Below are 6,138 nucleotides of genomic sequence, written 5' to 3'. Positions count from 1 at the left end.
GCCCCTGAAGTCAGACCTTCTTGTGTATATGTGATAAGAAAAAAGAAAAAAGAAGGAAGGGGAGGAGGGAGACAGATAGAAAGGAAACAAAGTAGTAAATGGAAAAGGAGAAACAAAAGAGAAGGAGGGAGGGAAGGAGAGGAATCATGATGGTCCCCTACTCTTTTTTGCTAGTGTCCACTGAGTGAGATTGATTCTGTGATAACTTATCAAGAGTAGAAAGAACTCTATGCTTTGGAGATTTCTGCTTCTATTGCCTTAATCTTCTCACAACTCCTGAGGTTCTCCATTGACTCAATTCCCTCTAAACCGTAGATAATAGAATCACAGCCTCGACAAAAGCCTTCGAGGTTGTCCGGTTCATTTGGTAGAGAAAAGGACCAAGGCCTTGTGAGAGATGACTCAGCCAAGGTCATTCAGCCAGCTGTGGCTGCAGCTGCACTAGAATGCACATTTCCTGAAATCAGTTCAGGGCTTTTGTCACTGCTGTATGCCGAGTCTCTGCAAACAGCTTACTATTCCCATTATCTCTAGTTTGATGTCACTTTGAGCTTTCCTGAAAATACAGTTGGACAAATGCCAGTTCATTTGTATATCAATTTACTTTTCTTATGCTCTTCCAGGAGGCTGAGGAATACAAGCAGTCATATTAACTTTAAATACCTTGGTTTAGCATAAAACGTTCTCAGTTATCATCATCCTCTCCAGTCCTCTCAAGGCTCGTACTTCAGTGTCTCTAAACCACTCTCTGTTTCTCACACACATCTAGTCCTTGCAGATGCCACACCTTCTGCCTGAAAAATCATAACAACAGTGACGACAGTTGGCATTTGTTTGTTGCATACAATGCTTCACCAGCAATGATTGATTGGCAGATCACTGGAATCAATCACCCATTGACTTATAACACTGGCTCATTTACTAACCATGCTGAACTATTAAGAAACCACAGCACTGCCATTTATTGCTTCTGAGGCGGAAGGGAATATTTCATGGTGTCATACAGGGAATATCACGGTGTATCAGTTAAGGCTCAGACAGGAAAACAGAAACCGGTCTAGGTATTTCGAGCCAGAAGGGTCTTAAAATAGGGGATTGGATGCATGCAAAACCATCGGAAGAACTGAAAGTTGAAAGGTCAGGAAAAGGCTCTGCTGGCTCTCAGGTTTCTGCTGTAGACGCAGAACCCACAGAATGGTCACCACAGCCTGAAACACTAAATTAGATGATTTTCAGAGACCATTGAAAAACTTTTTGCCAACCTGCTGAAGCCCATGCATTTTCCCACCATTGCTAGAAGAGTGCTAATATCTCTCTGTTTTGTTTGCTTTCTACCTATCATGGGAGTTCTTTTTACTAGTACAATCTAGCTCGGAAACTTTATAGCAAAGGATTCTGGGAAGTGTAGTTTCCAGACTTTTAGCCTATAAGCTAGAAGGAGAGAATGGTGGCAAATTGCCAGAAATCTGACACAGATGGCCCCTATATTTCTTCATATTGTGGTGGGAGGAGGAAAAGGAAAATCCTTTTTTAGCTTCTATTTCCACTCTAGGTAAGCAGTGACTTTTCTTATCAAAGATGTTTCAACTTCCTCCTCTCGTCACCATAGCCTGCAAAAGAACACTAACCGTATAGGGAATAAAGATATCAATGATATTGCAAAATGTACTAAAGGCTGCAGTCATTCCCAGGTTAATAATCTATACCAGAGGTTAAGAACCTTTTTCTGTAAGGGGCTAGATAGTAAATATTTTAGACTTTATGGGTTATCTGGTCTCTGTCACAGCTCAACTCTGCCCTGATAGTGCTAAAGCAGCCATAGACAATATATAAATGAATAAATGTGTTTTAATGAAACTTTATTTCAAATACAGGCAGTAAACTAGATTTGTCCTGCAGGCCATAGTTTTCTGATCTAGATCAATAATAAGAAAAAAAAAAGCAAAAAACAAAACTGACTTCATCCCCCAAAACGAACAAACAAAAAAACATTTTAGCCACCTATTAGAGCTATTTACGATGACAATGATAATGCAGCAGACAGTGAAGAAGGCACAGAATATGCAAGAATTATTTGCTTACTTGTTTTGGTTAAAGGGACGGGAGTTGTTCCTATACTCTGGTGAGGAGCAAAAAAAGACTAATAGAATCCATGGATAGCTTCGAAGTTGCTTATACATATGAATATGTATAGTACCTGGGACATACAATTCTCACTATAGAGTTTGACCGTAGGCTTCTCAACAAAGCCTTTTTTTTTTTTTTTTTTTACTATTATCAATAATCTTTCAATTCCAAATGATGAAAACTCAGTCCAAATTGACTTAAGCAAAAGGAAGGATGCCTTAGCTCTTACAGCTGAAAATCAGAGTATTGCTGATTTACTGCACACTTGGCTCTGGGTGTGCATGCGGAATTAGTAGAAATCACTCTTTCTCCATTGGTCGGCCCTGCTTCTCTCTGCTTTTCTTCATTCTCACTCAGGCAGACTTTCCCTTTGGGGTGATACATCTCATAGTTCTAGCAAAGTCCCAGGGTTGACTCTAATTGTCCTGAACTGAGTGTCAGGCTCAATACAGAACTGATTATTCTGGCAAAGGGCAGGAAAATGCTGAGTGCCTAAGCCTAGGTTCTATGCCCCATTGCCGGTAGAATCAGCCACATCTCAACCACATAGACTGAGAGTAGGGGAGGAAGCATAGCTCGTATGAGGCAGATCAGTAAATAAGGCTAAATAACAATGGAATTTCTCTAATTTGAACAAATATAACAAACTTTCTTGAGCAATACCTTTCTTAAGATTCTTAAATGAGAGCATTTTTCTTTCTAAATAAGAATCGTTTGATCATTTGTCTTGTTTTTCTTTAGTTTTCATGAAAGCAATTAATGAACAAGAGCGGGGGCGGGGGGTGGGGAGAGAGAGAGAGAGAGAGGCAAAGGTCACAATTTTCTTTCTAGGAGGTTCTGACAATTGACCTTACCTTTCCTTTAGCTGATTCACTGAAGTATATAAAAACTTTGAAGCTTTTAAAAGCAAAGAGCATATAGATTTCATTTTTATCAGGTTAAAGAGATGTGAGTTCCACCATGCCTGAAACAGCCCCTACCCTATCAGCAGTGGATATGCAATTTAAGTGTGGCTACCAGTACTGTGGTGTAAGCAAGCACTGACCTTTTAGATTAGTGCCTAAGCCTTCATTAAGAAGAGCATCCAAAGTGACAGCCATGCCTCTAAGGAAGCCCAGCATTCCACACTGGTAGCCCAAGCAGTGAAAATTGACTTGGCGTGGGATTCTCCTCTCTCAGGCCCCCATACTGGGAGCCAGGAGCATAAGACAGCATGTTGGCAGATTCCAATCACTTAGGAGCTTTCCTTTATGACGCTGCTTTGTAAGAATGCATCTAGTTAAATTCACAGGGTCATTGACTATGGCTTTCAAAACACGAGGTTTTATGAAGGAATGCGGACCTGGAATCCAAGGTTCAGAGCCCAGACCTTCAAACAGATTAATCGCCATGGGGAGCATCATAAGAGTTTTCTAACCTTGGCTTCATCCTGTGCCCTAGCAACCGTGGGGCCCCTATTCAGCAGACCCAGGAGTCCACTATGGTCTGTTGGACAGAGCATTGGGCCGGGAGCCAAGAACTGGGGCAGGCTCATTTCAGCTCCCCGACTGGCTCCCTATGTGCTCCCTTGAGCAAGTTCTTAACTGCTCTGTCTGAATTTCCATCTTATTAAGTTAAGAGAAGAACAGTAATGCCCCAAGACATAGAGTTCCAGAGTGGGGGGTAGAGGTGGGACAGGTGCATGTGTGTGCATGTGTGTGTATGTGTGTGTCTGTGTCTGTATCTGTGTCTGTGTCTGTTGGGGAGGGGAAGTGTCTGGAGAGCAAGTAAATCATTTGCGATAAAGAAAGTGTCTTGCTCTGTCTAGTGGATAAAAAGAGTGACTATTTGCTGCTCATACACTTGCCTTCTGATAAGCTGAAGAAGAGTAATAGGGAGACAAAAGAGATAAATAAGACTGAGGAACAAATGAAAAATTGACAGTCTATCCCATGAGCATAATGTAAGCTTCTTTAAGAATTTTCTGGAGTTCTGTATTAAAATGTAAAACTATATTTTTCTAAATTTGAATTTATTTTCCTACAGTTTAGAGGGCATATGATAAATGCTAAATAAATATTTATTGTATTAGTAAAAGAATTTTAAACGTTAGCTAGAATGTAGCCTGTCTGTACCAGACAAGGCAACCTGTGGAGATTATTATGGCTTACTAATGACACCCAGCATTTATTGAGTGCTTACTGTGTGACAAACATGAAGCCTCACACTTTTGTATGGATTGTCTCATTTCTTCCTAATAATAGACACATAAAATAGGATGTTTACCACTTGAGAAAACTAACATAGATGTATAGGGGTTAAATAAATTTCCATGAGGTTGCGTAGCTGGAATTAGAACCCAGTTGGTTCTAGAGTCCACATAACTGCCTCCGGTGCTCTGCCAGTGATTGTTCTGTTGACCAGGTACTGTCACATGGGACTAGGAAGACCTGGAACTGAAAGCACCACCCAAGAAGAAGTGCTGGTCCTGGGTAGGGTTGCCAGATTTAGCTAATAAAAATTCAGAATGCCTAATTCAATTTGAACTTAAGATAAATAACAACATTTTACTATATATATGTCTTATGCAATATTTGGAACATGCTTATACTAAAAAAGTATTTATTGTTTAACTGAAATTTAAATTGAACTGGGTATCCTCTATTTTATCTTTTTCCTGGAAGACATGGCTGCTGTTGAAGAGAGAAGCCATTCCATAAATCGTGGGCAGTCTGAGATCACAAAGAAAAGGACCTGCACAGTGACTTCCTCTTTACAACTTGCCACTCAGTCTCAACCTCCCACCCAAAATGACTTGTTTCTCCAAACCAGTTGAAATCTAAAGTGCATTAGGCACTTATAATTATGAGAACATGTGAGTGAGTAAGAAGGAGGAGTGGGTACCCTGTAGAGAAAAACATCCTTATGTAAAAGTGCTTTGTGTTTGTGGGAGGAGTTCAGGGGTAATTTCTGCCCATATACGGTTGGCCCTTGAGCAACGTGAGGAGAGTTCGTTAGGGGCACCCCCACCCCCACATAGTCAAAAATCTGCATGTAACTTTTGACTCCCCTAAAACTTAACTACTAATAGCCTATTGTTGACTATTGTTACAGCCTTACCAGTACGATAAAGAGCCAATTAACACATATTCGGTATATGTATTTTATACTACATCCTTACAATAAAGTAACCTGGAGAAAGGGAAATGTTATTAAGACAATCATAAGGAAGAGAAAATATATTTACAGTATTTATTTTTAAAAAATCTGTGCATAAGTAGGCCCACGCAGTTCAAACTCATGTTGTTCAAGGGTCATCTCAAGCAATAAGAACTGTAGGCCTGTAACCTCCAGTTGCCTATGGCTCAGAGATGTGTTTTCTTTGGCTCAGTGATTATTGCTGAGGCCCTACCCTCTGTCCACCAAGATAGCCTCTACCTATCTTATTTTTTTTTTATACTTATCTATTGGCCAAGTCTATTCATTTATGTTATCTGTCTATACCCTCTCTCCAGCCATTTAGGTTAATAACTACTTTTAGGAAGACACCTACCCAACAGATAAGAAGAATTCAATTTTAATTCTACAACTGCATTGGATTAGATAATTTAGGCAAATGTATGCAGATTTAAATACAATTTATGCAAATTCCCAGTGATCCTCCTATTTCATGCATATGGCAATGGCCATTGGTAAAATCCTACCTAGTAAAGCCCACAGGTAGAGAATGTGTGTAACTGAGCACTGGATTGACTTGGGGTTCTCGGAGCCTTGAAAGAGCATATGGAGTAAATGTTAATAGAGACTAACATAAAGAGGAAGGCTCAGGGTCTGGAATGAAACATCTTTGGTTCAGAGGCAGTGAGGCACTTAATCTTTGATTTATAAACAGCCCAGAATCAGACATAGGAATGTCCGTTTTCTGCTTATGAGAATCTTTTTCTCCAAAGAAATAAAGAGATCTGCCCACCATTTAAATGAAGAAAAATGGGTCTCACATACCTTCATTTTGCTTGCCTTGATACAAACCAG

General features: G+C 40.0%; 1 long non-coding RNA gene across 2 annotated transcripts in view; it reads left to right on the top strand.

Moving 5' to 3' along the window:
- The window catches only part of LOC112481871, a 320,221-nt gene extending 314,923 nt beyond the window's left edge, over positions 1–5,298 (top strand). For both annotated transcript variants that reach the window (XR_003047066.1, XR_003047064.1), the window contains one exon: positions 4,791–5,298. This is a non-coding gene — a long non-coding RNA (uncharacterized LOC112481871). The remainder of the gene's footprint in view (positions 1–4,790) is intronic.
- Positions 5,299–6,138: the final 840 nt, after the last annotated feature.

The sequence above is a fragment of the Pteropus alecto genome, unplaced genomic scaffold, assembly GCF_000325575.1.
Source record: "Pteropus alecto unplaced genomic scaffold, ASM32557v1 scaffold94, whole genome shotgun sequence".
Taxonomy (NCBI): Eukaryota; Metazoa; Chordata; class Mammalia; order Chiroptera; family Pteropodidae; genus Pteropus; species Pteropus alecto.
Note: the sequence above shows the minus strand (reverse complement) of the source record. Positions and strands in the feature narration are given on the sequence as shown.